This window comes from Lynx canadensis, chromosome X (genome assembly GCF_007474595.2).
Source record: "Lynx canadensis isolate LIC74 chromosome X, mLynCan4.pri.v2, whole genome shotgun sequence".
In the NCBI taxonomy this organism is placed as follows: Eukaryota; Metazoa; Chordata; class Mammalia; order Carnivora; family Felidae; genus Lynx; species Lynx canadensis.
Window position 1 is genome coordinate 43,213,654 of NC_044321.2, and position 18,809 is coordinate 43,232,462.

Sequence of the window (18,809 nt, forward strand, 5' to 3'; positions counted from 1 at the left end):
TGGGCTGAGACACAAATTGCAGGGAAGGAAGTAGAGACTAAGAGTACAGATTGTCCCCCCTTTTTACTTTGAAATACAAACTCATAAACATTCCAATAACAATGAATCTTGCCTGAGGGTCTGTTGTACACTGAGCCAGAATGGCTAGGAACAGATGCCTTTTGATTTGTATCTAATATTTAGTATTTCTTTTTGTATATTTACTGTTTTATACTATATATATATGTATATACATATACATATATATATATAATATATATATATATATATGAAGGTATCTTTTGTTTCTGATAAGATAAGCAATCAATTATAGTTTTAGATATCCTTTCCAGAGAGTAGGGCCCACAGACCTACTGACACTTTTGGTTCTAGAAAAGCTCCTATCTGCCTCAAAGCAGCCCAATCCTTAGCCCAGGGGGAATGTTATTGTGCAGTGCATGAAGCTCTCCTGGAAACATCTGAATTTACACATGCTGGAACACTCCTCTTTCTGTGTACCTTTACTGAGCATAAAGACATCTCTGCAAATCAAGCCTGGGGAGTGCTCCTGAGTCTATCAGAAATCCTCAAGGCAGTTATGAAGACTAAATTCTGAAATCCATGGAGGCACCATCTCAGGCAGTGGTAGTCAATCCTTTTTTCACTGTAGCACAGCCAATGGGTGGGTTCTGACTTTCATTATTAGTAACAGTTATTCATTGATAGTGAGCCAAGGAGTAAAATAATGATGGACCACTTTTGTTAAATAACCACTGTTCTTAACATTTTACATCAGTTAAGTAAATTGTTATGTACCCAAGATACAGGTGTGGAAACTAAGTCAGAGAAGTTGAGTAACTTGCCCTGACAGATGACTGTCTTAAGAAGTGTGGTAGTGAAAGAAGGGAGAAAGTGAAAGGAACAGGCATGGATAATGCAGGTTTAATTTGCCATTCAACTGAATTCTTATCTGAACCCAGTCCTGAAGAAGATATAGGCTGTGTTCCTCACCTAGTATTGGGGAAACACCGGAGAGGGTAAGAGATGAAAATGGTAGGTTCCCTAACTCTTGAGTTGCTTATGGGCTGTTTGATGAGGAAAGAAATAAACACATAGAAAAGTAAATAATAGGTGGCGCCTTTAAAGCTGAGTTGTAAGGCAGTTGCTTGGAACTTGGAGTGCATTTTATATCAGAAACTTGCTAAAGATGGGTGTTTTATAGATGCATCCATAAATCCAATTTGTTCCATAGCATAGCTGAAAACTCTGTATATTTGTTATGAAAATTTATATGACAAATAATGTCTAACAATTAAATAAAATAAGCTATAAAATGGAATGAGTTTTAGTGCTGGTACTTTAAGAGAAGCTAGTTTAATTAGGAGTGGGATAAAGTAAGATGAAGGCTTTAGTAGAGATTCTGAATAGGACTTTTGGCACTTTCAAGGACGTTAGAGGATGTTGCACAGGTTTTTTTTTTTTATCATGTCTAGTTTCACTTTAAAGCATATGGCTCTTCGTTCTTTGATTTGGTTGCATCAGCACTGCTCTTAACATTCATCAACCATAATTAGAGCTTTTGGTTGAAACACAAATGGAACAAAGAAGAAAATGTTCAGGCCACCTTAGATTCTTGGCTACCTAGGAGTGGTAAACTTTTCACCTTTTAAACATTTTGGCCTCTAGTTTCCAGCCAGCCTATTTCTCAATCCAAGGACTTAGTTGCATATCTGCTCCAGTTTCTGCCTTCAGTTTTTCCCCCCTCCCATTTTTTCCCACTGCCTTATTCTCTCCTTTCATTTCTCCATTCATCTCCTTTCATCACTTCCAGGGTGACTTCTACCCATTTTGATACCTAGCCTCTGATATCTTTTGTGAAATTTCCAAGAGCTGCCCAACATAACAAGATCTTTGCTGCTCCCACTTTTCTTGAAGTAGCAACAATTGTACTTGTAACTTCCCACCTGTACCCATTTTGACCCTAATTTAAGCAAGAGAAGATGAGGGAGTCTTTCTGGGTCACTGAAAAAGAGCTAAATGAGCTAGAAGAGAAAGAGTAACTGAAGTTAGTTATGAGAATGTTTACTTTAAAAATCCAGAAGAAGAAATATGAGAGGTAGAAGAGAGACAAAAAGGAGGGAGCAACGTACTTCTAAGTGGAAAGGAAAAAGATGTATGATAAGTATCAGAGAATATGGCGTACTAAGGCAGGGAAGCTTTATTATTCTACAGAGAGGTCTTGACGTGCATGATAAAACTGTTCTAAAGGCTAAAGAGAGAGTATCCACGACCCAAATGAGGAAGTAAAGGGCTGACAGAATTTGTGGAGATTCCAGTGAGGTCAAATGATCACAGATGGTTTCACAGAAGAATGAGGGTATAATCTTGGTCTTAAAGGATGATTAGGACTCAAATAAATAGAGAAGGGGCCTAAACAAAAGCAGTATTGTGAATATAGGCAGCATATTAAGATTTAAGAGAAGGTACTTCCAACTGAAATGGAGTCTCTTTGGGGAAGTAACTGATGGTAAAGTTATAAAGGTAGAATGGGGCTCAATTGTGACCTTAAGTGCCAGGTCAAGGAGTTTATATTTTATCTGATATGGAACGAGGAATTCGTGATCTTTTCTTGAGCAATAATAGTGGTATGATCAAAGTGGAGGCTTATGAAACTTGGATCAGCTGTTGTTATGAGGATAAATTAGAACGGGTAGAGGATTGATGCCATGAGATCAGATAAGAGATTGAGGCCCTGGCCCGGGTTGATACTATAACAAGTGAGAAAGGGAGAAATGCAAGAGATGTTACCAAGTAAAAATTAATAACTTTGCAACTAATTGGGTGGGAAGGAGGGCAAAAAAAATGGGAGTAGTTAACAGTGACCATGAGGTTTGAGTCAGAGAAAATGATAAGTTGTAAGAAAGGAATTTATCATAGGAAAACAGTTGCACACATACAGAAGTCATTCACGGTGGCACTGTTTGAAATAGCAAAAACTTGGAAACAACCTAAAAGTCTGTATTAGTCAGGCTAAACAATGATAGATGTCATAAACAATCCTAAAATCTTAGTGACCTAACACCATAAGGATACATTGCTTGTTCACATGGCATTATAATGTGGTCACTGAGGAGAGGGATTATCCTTGCAGTCATTTAGAGATCCAATTTCTCCCATCATGTAGTACTACCATCTTCCACATATTGTCCCCATGGTCACAGTAGAAAGGAGAGAGAGCAGAGGAATTTGTTATAGGTTTTAGTGCCAGGCCTAGAAATAGGATGTGTTCTTTCCATCCATATTCCATTGGCCAGGACTAGTCATGTTGCCCACCTGTGACTTTGTGTGCCCAGGAGATAATAGAGTGGTTTGCTGAACACACCAGTGTCTCTAACACAAGGTCCATTATTAACAGGAAATGGGTAAGTAAACTATGGATGTCTTTTCTATGGAATACTATTCAGCACTTAAAAAAAAGAATGAGATGTATCTATGTGGACTGACATGGAAAGATCTACTGAATATTTTGTTATTGAAAAGAACAATTTGAGGAGGAGGCGCAGGAAGATGGCGGCGTAGGAGGACGCTGGGCTCACCGCGCGTCCTGCTGATCACTTAGATTCCACCTACACCTGCCTAAATAACCCAGAAAACCGCCAGAGGATTAGCAGAACGGAGTCACCGGACCCAAGTGCAGACGAGAGGCCCACGGAAGAGGGTAGGAAGGGCGGCGAGGCGATGCGCGCTCCACGGACTGGCGGGAGGGAGCCGGGGCGGAGGGGCGGCTCGCCAGCCAAGCAGAGCCCTCGAGTCCGGCTTGCAAAAGCGGAGGGGCCCCCAATGTTCATAAAGCACTCTCAACAATAGCCAAATTATGGAAAGAGCCTAAATGTCCATCAACTGATGAATGGATAAAGAAATTGTGGTTTATATACACAATGGAATACTATGTGGCAATGAGAAAAAATGAAATATGGCCCTTTGTAGCAACGTGGATGGAACCGGAGAGTGTAATGCTAAGTGAAATAAGCCATACAGAGAAAGACAGATACCATATGGTTTCACTCTTATGTGGATCCTGAGAAACTTAACAGGAACCCATGGGGGAGGGGAAGGAAAAAAAAAAAAAGAGGTTAGAGTGGGAGAGAGCCAAAGCATAAGAGACTGTTAAAAACTGAGAACAAACTGAGGGTTGATGGGGGGTGGGAGGGAGGGGAGGGTGGGTGATGGGTATTGAGGAGGGCACCTTTTGGGAGCACTGGGTGTTGTATGGAAACCAATTTGTCAATAAATTTCATAAAAAAATAAATATAATAAATAAATAAATAAATAAATAAAACATTAAATAAATAAATAAATAAATAAAGTTTTCCTCAGCACCTTCTAAAAAAAAAAAAAAAAAAAAAAAGCGGAGGGGCCTGACGGACTGTGTTCCAGCAAGCGCGACTTAGCGTCTGGGAGGTCATAAGTTAACAGCTCTGCTCGGAAAGCGGGAAGGCTGGAGGACAAAGGGAGGGTGAGCTGCGGAGCCCCCGGACGACAGAGCTCAGTTTGGCGGGGAAAAAAGGCGCTCGCCAGCGCCATCTCCCCCGCCCATCCCCCAGCCAAAATCCCAAAGGGAACCGGTTCCGGCCAGGGAAATTGCTCGCTCCGCGCAAACACCCAACTCTGTGCTTCTGCGGAGCCAAACCTCCGGCAGCGGATCTGACTCCCTCCGGCTGCCACAGGGCCCCTCCTGAAGTGGATCACCTAAGGAAAGCGAAGCCTGCCCCCCCCCCGCCGTGCACCTTGCCTTCCCACCCCAGCTAATACGCCAGATCCCCACAATCACAAGCCTGGCAGTGTGCAAGTAAGCCCAGACGGGCCACGCCACCCCACAGTGAATCCCACCCCTAGGAGAGGGGAAGAGAAGGCACACACCAGTCTGACTGTGGCCCCAGCGGTGGGCTGGGGCAGACATCAGGACTGACTGCGGCCCCGCCCACCAACTCCAGTTATACAACCACAGCACAGGGGAAGTGCCCTGCAGGTCCTCACCACACCAGGGACTATCCAAAATGACCAAGCAGAAGAATTCCCCTCAGAAGAATCTCCAGGAAATAACAACAGCTAATGAGCTGATCAAAAAGGATTTAATAATATAACAGAAAGTGAATTTAGAATAATAGTCATAAAATTAATCGCTGGGCTGGAAAACAGTATACAGGACAGCAGAGAATCTCTTGCTACAGAGATCAAGGGACTAAGGAACAGTCACGAGGAGCTGAAAAACGCTTTAAAGGAAATGCAAAACAAAATGCAAACCACCACAGCTCGGATGGAAGAGGCAGAGGAGAGAATAGGTGAACTAGAAGATAAAGTTATGGAAAAAGAGGAAGCTGAGAAAAAGAGAGATAAAAAAATCCAGGAGTATGAGGGGAAAATTAGAGAACTAAGTGATACACTAAAAAGAAATAATATACGCATAATTGGTATTCCAGAGGAGGAAGAGAGAGGGAAAAGGTGCTGAAGGGGTACTTGAAGAAATAATAGCTGAGAACTTCCCTGAACTGGGGAAGGAAAAAGGCATTGAAATCCAAGAGGGACAGAGAACTTCCTTCAGACGTAACTTGAATCGATCTTCTGCACGACATATCATAGTGAAACTGGCAAAATACAAGGATAAAGAGAAAATTCTGAAAGCAGCAAGGGGTAAACGTGCCCTCACATATAAAGGGAGACCTATAAGACTCGTGACGGATCTCTCTTTTGAAACTTGGCAGGCCAGAAAGAATTGGCACGAGATTTTCAGGGTGCTAGACAGCAAAAATATGCAGCCGAGAATCCTTTATCCAGCAAGTCTGTCATTTAGAATAGAAGGAGAGATAAAGGTCTTCCCAAACAAACAAAAACTGAAGGAATTTGTCACCACTAAACCAGCCCTACAAGAGATCCTAAGGGGGACCCTGTGAGACAAAGTACCAGAGACATCACTACAAGCATAAAACATACAGACATCACAATGACTCTAAACCCGTATCTTTCTATAATAACACTGAATGTAAACGGATTAAATGCGCCAACCAAAAGACATAGGGTATCAGAATGGATAAAAAACAAGACCCATCTATTTGCTGTCTACAAGAGACTCATTTTAGACCTGAGGACACCTTTAGATTGAGAGTGAGGGGATGGAGAACTATTTATCATGCTACTGGAAGCCAAAAGAAAGCTGGAGTAGCCATACTTATATCAGACAAACTAGACTTTAAATTAAAGGCTGTAACAAGAGATGAAGAAGGACATTATATAATAGTTACAGGGTCTATCCATCAGGAAGAGCTAACAATTATAAATGTCTATGCGCCGAATACCGGAGCCCCCAAATATATAAAACAATTACTCATAAACAGAAGCAACCTTATTGATAAGAATGTGGTAATTGCAGGGGACTTTAACACCCCACTTACAGAAATGGATAGATCATCTAGACACACAGTCAATAAAGAAACAAGGGCCCTGAATGAGACATTGGATCAGATGGACTTGACAGATCTATTTAGAACTCTGCATCCCAAAGCAACAGAATATACTTTCTTCTCGAGTGCACATGGAACATTCTCCAAGATAGATCATATACTGCGTCACAAAACAGCCCTTCATAAGTTTACAAGAATTGAAATTATACCATGCATACTTTCAGACCACAATGCTATGAAGCTTGAAATCAACCACAGGAAAAAGTCTGGAAAACCTCCAAAAGCGTGGAGGTTAAAGAACACCCTACTAACGAATGAGTGGGTCAACCAGGCAATTAGAGAAGAAATCAAAAAATATATGGAAACAAACGAAAATGAAAATACAACAATCCAAACGCTTTGGGACGCAGCGAAGGCAGTCCTGAGAGGGAAATACATTGCAATCCAGGCCTATCTCAAGAAACAAGAAAAATCCCAAATACAAAATCTAACAGCACACCTAAAGGAATAGAAGCAGAACAGCAAAGGCAGCCTAAACCCAGCAGAAGAAGAGAAATAATAAAGATCAGAGCAGAAATAAACAATATAGAATCTAAAAAAACTGTAGAGCAGATCAACGAAACCAAGAGTTGGTTTTTGAAAAAATAAACAAAATTGACAAACCTAGCCAGGCTTCTCAAAAAGAAAAGGGAGATGACCCAAATAGATAAAATCATGAATGAAAATGGAATGATTACAACCAATCCCTCAGAGATACAAACAATTATCAGGGAAGACTATGAAAAATTATATGCCAACAAATTGGACAACCTGGAAGAAATGGACACATTCCTGAACACCCACACTCTTCCAAAACTCAATCAGGAAGAAATAGAAAGCTTGAACAGACCCATCACCAGCGAAGAAATTGAATCGGTTATCAAAAATCTCCCAACAAATAAGAGTCCAGGACCAGATGGCTTCCCAGGGGAGTTCTACCAGACATTTAAAGCAGAGATAATGCCTATCCTTCTCAAGCTATTCCAAGAAATAGAAAGGGAAGGAAAACTTCCAGACTCATTCTATGAAGCCAGTATTACTTTGATTCCTAAACCAGACAGAGACCCAGTAAAAAAAAGACTACAGGCCAATATCCCTGATGAATATGGATGCAAAAATTCTCAATAAGATACTAGCAAATCGAATTCAACAGCATATAAAAATATTCACCATGATCAAGTGGGATTCATTCCTGGGATGCAGGGCTGGTTCAACATTCGCAAATCAATCAACGTGATACATCACATTAACAAAAAAAAGAGAAGAACCATATGATCCTGTCAATCGATGCAGAAAAGGCCTTTGACAAAATCCAGCACCCTTTCTTAATAAAAACCCTTGAGAAAGTCGGGATAGAAGGAACATACTTAAAGATCATAAAAGCCATTTATGAAAAGCCCACCGCTAACATCATCCTCAACGGGGAAAAACTGAGAGCTTTTTCCCTGAGATCAGGAACACGACAGGGATGCCCACTCTCACCGCTGTTGTTTAACATAGTGCTGGAAGTTCTAGCATCAGCAATCAGACAACAAAAGGAAATCAAAGGCATCAAATTGGCAAAGATGAAGTCAAGCTTTCGCTTTTTGCAGATGACATGATATTATACATGGAAAATCCGATAGACTCCACCAAAAGTCTGCTAGAACTGATACATGAATTCAGCAAAGTTGCAGGATACAAAATCAATGTCCAGAAATCAGTTGCATTCTTATACACTAACAATGAAGCAACAGAAAGACAAATAAAGAAAATGATCCCATTCACAATTGCACCAAGAAGCATAAAATACCTAGGAATAAATCTAACCAAAGATGTAAAGGATCTGTATGCTGAAAACTATAGAAAGCTTATGAAGGTAATTGAAGAAGACTTAAAGAAATGGAAAGACATTCCCTCATGGATTGGAAAAATAAATATTGTCAAATGTCAATACTACCCAAAGCTATCTACACATTCAATGCAATCCCAATCAAAATTGCACCAGCATTCTTCTCGAAATTAGAACAAGCAATCCTAAAATTCATATGGAACCACAAAAGGCCCCGAATAGCCAAAGGAATTTGAAGAAGAAGACCAAAGGAGGCATCACAATCCCAGACTTTAGCCTCTACTACAAAGCTGTCATCATCAAGACAGCATGGTATTGGCACAAAAACAGACACACAGACCAATGGAATAGAATAGAAACCCCAGAACTAGACCCACAAACGTATGGCCAACTCATCTTTGACAAAGCAGGAAAGAACATCCAATGGAAAAAAGACAGCCTCTTTAACAAATGGTGCTGGGAGAACTGGACAGCAACATGCAGAAGGTTGAAACTAGACCACTTTCTGACACCATTTACAAAAATAAACTCAAAATGGATAAAGGACCTAAATGTGAGACAGGAAACCATCAAAACCTTAGAGGAGAAAGCAGGAAAAGATCTCTCTGACCTCAGCCGTAGCAATCTCTTACTCGACACATCCCCAAACAAGGGAATTAAAAGCAAAAGTGAATTACTGGGACCTTATGAAGATAAAAAGCTTCTGCACAGCAAAGGAAACAACCAACAAAACTAAAAGGCAACCGCAGGAATGGGAAAAGATATTTGCAAATGACATATCAGACAAAGGGCTAGTATCTAAAATCTATAAAGAGCTCACCAAACTCCACACCTGAAAAACAAATAACCCAGTGAAGAAATGGGCAGAAAACATGAATAGACACTTCTCTAAAGAAGACATCCAGATGGCCAACAGGCACATGAAAAGATGTTCAGCGTCGCTCCTTATCAGGGAAATACAAATGAAAACCACACTCAGGTATCACCTCACGCCAGTCAGAGTGGCCAAAATGAACAAATCAGGAGACTATAGATGCTGGAGAGGATGTGGGGAAACGGGAACCCTCTTGCACTGTTGGTGGGAATGCAAATTGGTGCAGCCACTCTGGAAAGCAGTGTGGAGGTTCCTCAGAAAATGAAAAATAGACCTACCCTATGACCCCCATAGCACTGCTAGGAATTTATCCAAGGGATACAGGAGTACTGATGCATAGGGGCACTTGTACCCCAATGTTCAAGCAGCACTCTCAACAATAGCCAAATTATGGAAAGAGCCTAAATGTCCATCAACTGATGAATGGATAAGAAATTGTGGTATATACACAATGGAGTACTATGTGGCAAGGAGAAAAAATGAAATATGGCCCTTTGTAGCAACGTGGATGGAACTGGAGAGTGTAATGCTAAGTGAAATAAGCCATACAGAGAAAGACAGATACCATATGGTTTCACTCTTATGTGGATCCTGAGAAACTTAACAGGAACCCATGGGGGAGGGGAAGGAAAAAAAAAAAGAGGTTAGAGTGGGAGAGAGCCAAAGCATAAGAGACTGTTAAAAACTGAGAACAAACTGAGGGTTGATGGGGGGTGGGAGGGAGGGGAGGGTGGGTGATGGGTATTGAGGAGGGCACCTTTTGGGATGAGCACTGGGGGTTGTATGGAAACCAATTTGTCAATAAATTTCATAAAAAAATAAAATAAAATAAATTAAAAAAAGAACAATTTGAGAATGATACATTATGATTTAACACTGACATTTTCAAAAAAGAACAAAACTATGCCCTATGTTTTCTCTAAGTTCATATTTTGTATATGTATGCAAATGTGTAGAAAAGGATATAGAATGATACCAAAACCCAAACTATCAACAGCAGTTATTCCTGAGGAGGAAAGGAGTAGACCTTGAATGTTGATGGTATACAAAATGGACTTTATTTTTAACTTTAAAAATGTTTACAAGGAAAATGATTCATGTATTATGTGTATGATTACAATGTACATAAAAAAAGACATATGGAAGAGCCTAAGTTTTCATCATCTGACAAATGGATAAAGAAGATGTGGTTTATATATACAATGGAATACTACTTGGCAATGAGAAAGAATGAAATCAGGCCATTTTCAGTAACATGGATGGAATTAGAGGGTGTTATGCTAAGTGAAATAAGCCAGGCAGAGAAATACAGCTACCATATGTTTTCACTCATATGTGGATCTTGAGAAACTTAAGAGAAGACCATGGGGGACGTGAAGGGGAAAAAAGTTACAGAGAGGGAGGGAGGCAAACCATAAGAGACTCTTAAGGACTGAGAAACAACTAAGGGCAGATCGGGGGTGGGGGAGAAGGCAAAGTGTGTGATGGACAAGAAGGAGGTCACTTGTTGGAATGAACACTGGGTGTTGTATGAAAACCAAATTTGACAATAAAATTATATTAAAAAAGGCATATTTGGAGTAGGTTTGTTATTTGTATATTGTGTCTAAAAAAGAATTTCAGGTTGAGTTTAGTTTTTAAACTTGTTGCGCTTAAAGAGCTAAGGAATATCCAGGTTGGTAGTAGTGGTTGGGGTCTGGCAGGCAGCTAAGATACGGTTTGGAAGTCCTGGGAAGAAGCAGGGATTAGAGATGTTGACTTGAATGAACTTTCTTTGAATAAAGATGAATACTGAAGTCATAACAGTCTAAAGAACCTTGAAGCACTAGGCCATGACAAGAGGAGACATCTGTGGCAGAATGTAAATCAATGCACTGCTTCCTTCATCAAGAAAGCTTTGTTACCAAAAAATGCCAGTGAACTAATCTGTGCTTAGTGATGTGAGTGATTGCATTCTGGATAAGCCTCTTATCTTATTGTGGACCAGTAACTAGTGCTGACTGGGTACTGGTACAAAGACTATAGTTTGATCTGTGAAAGAGATTATGATCTATGTGATCTATGCAAGAGAATCTAGAGAGATAAGGGATTTCAGATTGTGAGTCATTGGATGTGACCACATTTGGAGAAGATAGGAAGAAGAAAGAGAACGAAGTAATAAGACACTACACCAAGGCATAGTGTCCTTGGAGTCAATGTCAGAAACTTTCAAGAATGGAAGGAGAGTAGGGCGCCTGGGTGGCTCAGTTGGTTAAGCAACCAAATCTTGGTTTGGCTCAGGTTATGATCTCATGGTTCATGAGTTTGAGCCCAGTGTGAGACTCTGCACTGCCTGTGTGGGAGCCTGCTTTGGATTCTTTCTCTCCCTCTCATCTGCCCCTCCCCCACTCATGGGGTACACACACTGTCCTCTCAAAATAAATAAACTTAAAAAAAAAAGAATGGAAGGAGAGTGGTCAACAGTGTCAAACACCACAATGAAGTAAAGAATGAAAGAGGAAAAGCCATTGGAATTGACCCTGTGTATGTGTGTGCATGTGCAGATGCATGGGTGCACATGTATGCTTGCTTATGTTTGGGAAGACGTACAATGTTATTGAGTACTTATTCTGTGTCAATAACTGTGCCATCTGCTCTACCAATATTATTTCATTTCGTGGGTTTACTGATGAAAGTAGAGGAGTATAGAAGAGTGGTGGGGATAGAAGCCAGAGTGCTGGAGGTTAAGGAAAGGGAAAGTAGATGGATATAGGCAGTTGTTGCAAAGAAGATAAGTGATGCAAAGAAGGAAATAGAATGTTGGGTATAAATGTAGGGAGAATGGATTTCTAGGGAGCTCACTTAGAGTAACTTTGGTTTCAGTAAGGTGGCAGGTAAGACTGAGTAGAGGGGGCTTGTATGAGCAGAGGAGGTGTATAACAGATACTATGGTGAATGTGACAGGGAGCCAAAAGCTATGTATAAAATGACTTCAGCATCAGTTTATAACCTCTTTTATCAAGGCTTAGAATAACAGAAATCACAAATGCAGAAGACAGGGGTTACTTGTGCATTGGCAGAAGTTTAAGGTGGTTGAAAAACTGGTGCTAACAAACCCCCTAACCACTTTCTTAATGTTGAATTTACAATAGCTTAATTTTGTTTCAGGATCCTATTTCAAATAGAAAATTGTGACAGCCAAAAATCCCTCCTCTAGATTGGGATGTCATTGGTGCATTGGTAGAAAAAGCTTTGGAGGCTTCCAGGTTGCCCCTCCCCCAAATAAATCTGAAAATAAAACAAAATAATGTAAATCAGGTCCATGGAGACATTGTCTCTGCCACTCCATAAGTGGCTTTAATACAGAAAGGATGGATGGAGCTTGTCTGACCTACAAAGAGACAGAGAATTGGGTAGGACTCAATGTGGGGTGGAAGTATCACATAGCACAGCCTAGGGATAGGGACAATTGGAAAGATTATACTCAGGAATTGAAGACCAAGCCTGGGTGATTAATAGCAATACAAAGATGACAGCTGCTGAGCTCAGGGATCATAAAATTCCCAATAGTGTTTGTAGTGTGACTCTCAAATAATTTCTGTGCAGATTTTGTCCAGCTAGTAAGCATTGGAAATTTCAGACCTTCACAGGTTCTTATCCCCATCTAAGTCCTTGAGTAGTTTGAAATTCTACTGTGCTTTCTTTTTCCCTCTCTCTGTTTTTCTATGACCCCTTCTGTGTCATTTTTTAAAATAGTTTTGTTGTGTACATTTAAGTTTGTAAGGTACCCAGAGAAAGAGCAGTTCTGGACAAAGTTGTGAGTTAAGACAATTAATTGGCTATTTCAAGATTGGACTGGGGAGTCAGTCCTGCCACTAATTGGCTGTGTAACCTTGGATGAGTGCCTTCCCTCCAGGACTTCAGGTTCTACATTTTAAAAATGAAGAGATTGAATGAGATCAGTTAGGTTTGTGCATTGGAAGCAAAATATGGATTCCTATGTCCCCATGTATTGAGACCCAGCCTCAAAAGATATAGAGTAGAGCCAGGTATGTGAAGTTTTAAACAGTGACCTAGCTGATTCTAACACATACCTCCAATAGAGAAACATGGGCATAGATTGTTAAGGACTTTCCAGTGTAACAATACATGACAAGATGAGAGATAGAGGGAGGGAAGGAGGGAGAGAGTGTTAGAAAGAGAGAGAGAGGAGGAGAGAGAGGATATCTTCACTCTGCAAAAGAAGCTATCTATTGTTTACAAAATTCAAAATCAGGGGCCTGGGACATTAATGTAAAATTTCTACATTTTCAGTGTGCAGATGTGTTTTGAAAGACTTAGCAGCTAATGCATATAGACATTCAACGCCTTTCCTAAAGAAATAGCAAAATATGAACAAAACAGGGCAGAATAAAAGCAGGGCCTTCTTGGGGGCTGAATATACAAATGTGTCAGTCATAGGCCTAGCCCTCCTCAAGGAGCTTGACGTTTATGCATCTTCTCCTAACTTGCTTGGAAAGGACTCCCAGAACCACTGACATTCAATTATTAAGACTCATTATGCTTTAAAGTGTTATTCTGCCAGGGATATTTGCATTTTGAGAAGCCTATGCTAAAGGACTGTATTTCAAACTAATTTTATGGGAAAATTAAGGAATGATTGCCTATCACGAGATTGAAATCTTGTTTTGGATGCCTGTGATGGTGTGTGGGGGAACTAAATGAGAGTCTACCATGGAAATGGATGCCTGCTATGTGCATTAAGCATAGAGAAGAGGGCCTTAACAAACAGTGGGGAGAGGGGCTTCACATAAGCCCTGTGTGGTGCATTGTTACTTCTGATGGTAGCTACTAGAGATAGGAGTTTAAGAATGTCAATATGGATATTCCAGGGTTGCAGAATTCTTAGCGTAGACTGTGGTTAGTGGGATAACTGAGAAGGTCCCTGTATCCAGTTCATCCTTTTTTGGAATGAATTCTTGGTGAGGCAATATTCTGTAGTCATTTCACTGGAAGGAAAAGTCCATCCCAGCCAAGTGGACCTCACTGTTAAAACAGACCTATAGGCTCCATGTCTCCCATTAGTTCCCAAATACCCAAGATGTGAGCTTGGGCATGAACTAGTGCCAACAGTGTGGTTTGGACATGATTAAAAACACTGAAACACACCCCCAGGGTTGCTGTTTGCCATTGTGGCTTGATGAACAGTGAAGAGGAGATTCTTCCCTAGGGCCTTCTCATGTTGCATACAGTAGCTAAATAATCTCTGGATAAAGAACTGTCTTACAACTTTTTATAATTGGAGGGGCAAGTTTCTTGTTCCAAAAAAGCAACCCTACTTTGTGCTTTTCCATAGGCAGAGCTGCAGTCTCTCAGCTACCATAATCCCCTATTTAAAATGCAGTTGCTTTGGAATTGTTCATACCTTATTATCATCTAAAATCTCTTGAGCTGCTTTTAGATGGTTTTGAGGAGTGAAGCTCTAGTTTAGGATTTTGTTCAGTGATCCTTAGTATGGTCCCATAGACCAGCAGCATCAGCATCACACAGGAAGTTGTAAGAAATATAAATTCTCAGGATCTACCCAGACCTAAAACTCTAGGGGTGAAGCCTAGTAACCTGTTTTAACAAGTGCTCCAGGTTGTACTGATGCCTGCTATGGCCTGAGAACCCCTGATATAATGGAAGAAATTTGTGCTTTGGGGCCTGAGAGACCTGGGATTGAATCTGATTGCTATACTACCTAGGTAACCTTGGATAATGACAACAGCTAATATTTATTGAGCAATGATGTACTATTTACCAGATAATGTGCTAAGCATTTTCAAGAGACGTGTGTGTGTGTGTGTGTGTGTGTGTGTGTGTGTGTGTTTATAATCCCTATGGAGTTATATATATTATTTTTACCCTCACTTTAGAGACAAGGAAGCTGAGGCTCTGAAAGGTTAAATGAGTTGTCAGAGATCTCACAGTGATGGAACTCAGCTCAAGTAGTCTGGCTCCAGAGTCTGAGCTTTTAAACTTGTACTTAACTTGAGTCTCAGTTTTCTCATTTGCAAAATGGGGCTAGTATTATCTTAATTTGGAAAATTTAGAGAAATAGAGGTCATATATCTTGGACCAATTCTTAATAGGTAGTCCAGCTCAGCCCTGCTGAACTGATGCTTTTAGAAAGAACTTTCTGTAGAATCTGTAGTATAGATGGTGCTTTCTGTAGAATCTGTAGTATAGATGATGCTTTTCCATAAAGATGCCACCAATAGTGTAACTAGGGCAGCAGGAGAGAGCTGCAGCTATAAGAAGAGCCCCTGAGGTTGCACAGAGCCTATCTCATGCTTAACAAATTGCAGCTTTAATTCAGGCTAGGCCTCTTCCCCCTTGCCATCCCTACCTTTCACCTAGGCCTAATGGAGCTAAAGGAATCAGCCCTCTCCATGGAAACTCCCCCCCCCCCCCCGGGCAGTGATTCAGGTAGGCCCCAAGGGATCACCTTCCTGGGAAGCTGGCGCTGTGCTGCACTCCTCCCATAAGTGAGCTCCAGTGGGAACAAGATTGATGAAGAAGCCTCTCCCCCAAGCCTACCCTGAAAGCAGTTTAGAGATCCACACCCTGTTAATGGAAAAGAAAGGTGATGTGGGCCTCAGAAAAAAAAACAAAACACCTCTCCTTTTTTTCATCTTCCTTATAACTTCTATTTGGCCTGGTGGGAAGATACAAGATAGATTCCTTCCTATGCTTTCTATTGAAAGGTTACCATGGAGACCAGGCCCAGCCTCTGCCTATGGCCTGTTGGCAGTCAACAAATGGCTCTTAGTCTGCTTTCCTCATTATTGTGGCCTTCCTTCCCAGTGGCTCTCCCTATCTTAATATTGCACACAGTAGGTGCACAGCCCATTCCTTCATTTGATCATTATTAGTTGAGCATCTACAATGTGCCAGGTGTTTCCTACGTTCTGGAAAATCAGAGGTGAATGAAACAAATAAATGCTTGTTGAACAAAATTAAATTGAATCTGAATTTCTCAGCCCTGGGCAAAAAACAGAACTAACTTGGTACTGAAAAGGATCCCAACTGATTTTCACAATAATTTATTTCATGAATATTTATTAAGCACTTCCTCTGTGTGAGGAACTATTCTAGCTGCTGAGGACACAGCACTGTATAAGGCTTTTGCTTTATTAGAACTGACTTTCTTAAAGAGGAAGACACAGAATAAGTAAATATATAAATAAGATAATGATATTAGATGGTGATAAGTGCTATGAAAGTAATGATTTAGGAAGTGACCAATGTTGGACTGGTGAGTTACTTTATAGGAATTTTTTTAACTTGTTTTAATGTTTATTTATTTTTGAGAGAGAGACAGAGCACAAGAGGGAAAGGGCAGAGGGAGAGGGAGATACAGAATCCGAAGCAGGCTCCAGGCTCCGAGCTGCCAGCACAGAGCCCAATGCAGGGCTCAAACTCACGAACTGTGAGATCATGACCTGAGCCAAAGCCAGACGCTTAACCGACTGAGCCACTCAGGTGCCAGAATGGAGGGTTACTAAATAGAATAGTCAGGGAATGATATTTGACTTGAGACCGGAAAGATGAGAAGGCACTGGTCCTGAAAAGATCTATGGGAAGAACATTCCAGGCATGGGGAAGAGTATTTGCAGTCTCTAAGCTGGGAATAGTTTGGCTTGTTCAAGAAACTGAAAGAAAATCAGAGCAAGGTAGAGAATTAGTTAAGAGTGGTAGGTATGGATTGAGTCATTCAGGGCCTGGTAGGTAGAAAGTGTGGATTTTTGTTCTCATGTGAAGTCTTTACAGAGTTGTAAGCAGTGCACATACATGATATAATTTATGTTTTCATGAGAACACTCTGGTAAGCTGTGTACAAAATGGACTGTGCAAGGGAAAAAGTAGATTCTGGGAGATCAGTGGAATAGAGCTGGCAATGTTCCATTTAATTTTTTAAAGTTGTGACCAGACAAGTATGCAGTATAAGCAACAAATTAAAAAGACTCAATTTGCATGCCCTGAGTTTAAATTAGTGGCTCGCAAAAGTGTCATGCTATATTCATTATGCTGCCTCTTATCTTAGTTAACTGGGACCCTCCCAGGTTAGAGCTGAGACCAAAAAGATCTCTCTGATTTACAACCCCTTTTCTGTGTGTGTGTGTGTGTGTGTGTGTGTGTGTGTGTGTGATGTCAGTATCTTCTCATCTAGTTCCCTAAAATTAATTCTGGCTCTACCTAATATGTAAATATGTATTCCAAGGAGCAAAAACAGTAAAATTGAAAATTTAAAGTAATAACAAGAGTATGTTTATGTTTTCAGGAACAAAACCCCAAAATCCTGTTTATGAAATCTTGGATTTACTAACCAGATAATTAGGAGATAATTATTCACATTACACGTTCCTTTTTTTCCTTTCCCCAAACATTCTCTAACCTGTTGTTTTAAATAGCAATTTCTCTAGTGCAGTTAAGTTTTTGTTTACAGATAATGAAGCAATCCTTACTAATCATTAATTGTTGTGGCAGTGGGGCTAGAGGGCAGAGAATTCAATTCAATTCAACAACATTTATTGAGGTTTACTTGTACAAATAAGGAAGAAGGTAAGTCCTCGGGAAAATACAAAGATAAGTAAGGTTAATTCCCTGCCCCTGGAAGCATGAAACATTGTGAGGGAAGACATCCAGTACACAGCTAGTTATAACATGAGACAGCCTAGAATAGAGGTCTGTAAAAAGTGTTCTGAAACATGGAAAGAGCAATTTCTTCTGACTGGGAGAGGTGGGAAAGGCTTCAGAGAAATGAATTTTCTTTCATTTATTCATTCAACAGCCTTCACTGAGCTTTCACTATGTGGCAGAAACTGTGATAGATGCTGGGACTACCATGATGAGCAAGACTATAAATAAGCCATTACGATTGAGTGTGATCAGGGCTATGAGAAGAGGAGTACAGAGGAATGGCATCAACTCTAGCCTTGGGTAACGTTGGATGGGCTTCTTGGAGGTGTCATGTAAGCTGAGAGAGAAGAGTACAGATTAGCTGAGTCAGAGCTGGGGTAGGAATGGGTGACTGTGTTCTAGGCAGAGGAAACAGCATGTGGTAAGGCTTTGAAGTATGCATAAGGAGGGAAGGAGTGAGACAGAGAGAATAGGCTGGATGAAAATAACAATTTCCTGATATTTTATTGGGTAAGCCATCATTTGAATCTGCAACAAGAGATTTTGTATAGCTGCTCCTTAGCAATCAGGTTCTTTTCCACTTAGCAACCCTTAGTGAATCATCTTTGGTTAAGACAAAGAAATATCCAATAGCAAACAACAAAGTAACTCTACCACCATTCTTGTATTTCCAACTAGTCTTGGGTAGGTTGGGAAAGAGGTGTAAGATGACCATTCTTAGGTGCTTGTTTCTCCCATCGCAGCATTTTATCTAGTCATTTAGCTTCAGATAATGTCAACAGGATGCTACAGGACAACTACACACACATACAATTTTTTTTTCAGTGATTTTAACCCCAAACTAATTCTTGTGTATCTTCTAGAGGTGATTGCTTTCATTTGGTAGTGGCAAAGTTAACCCTTTAATGAGGCTTTCAGAGTTAATGGAGGTCTTATCACATATGATATGTTGCTCCAGAGATAA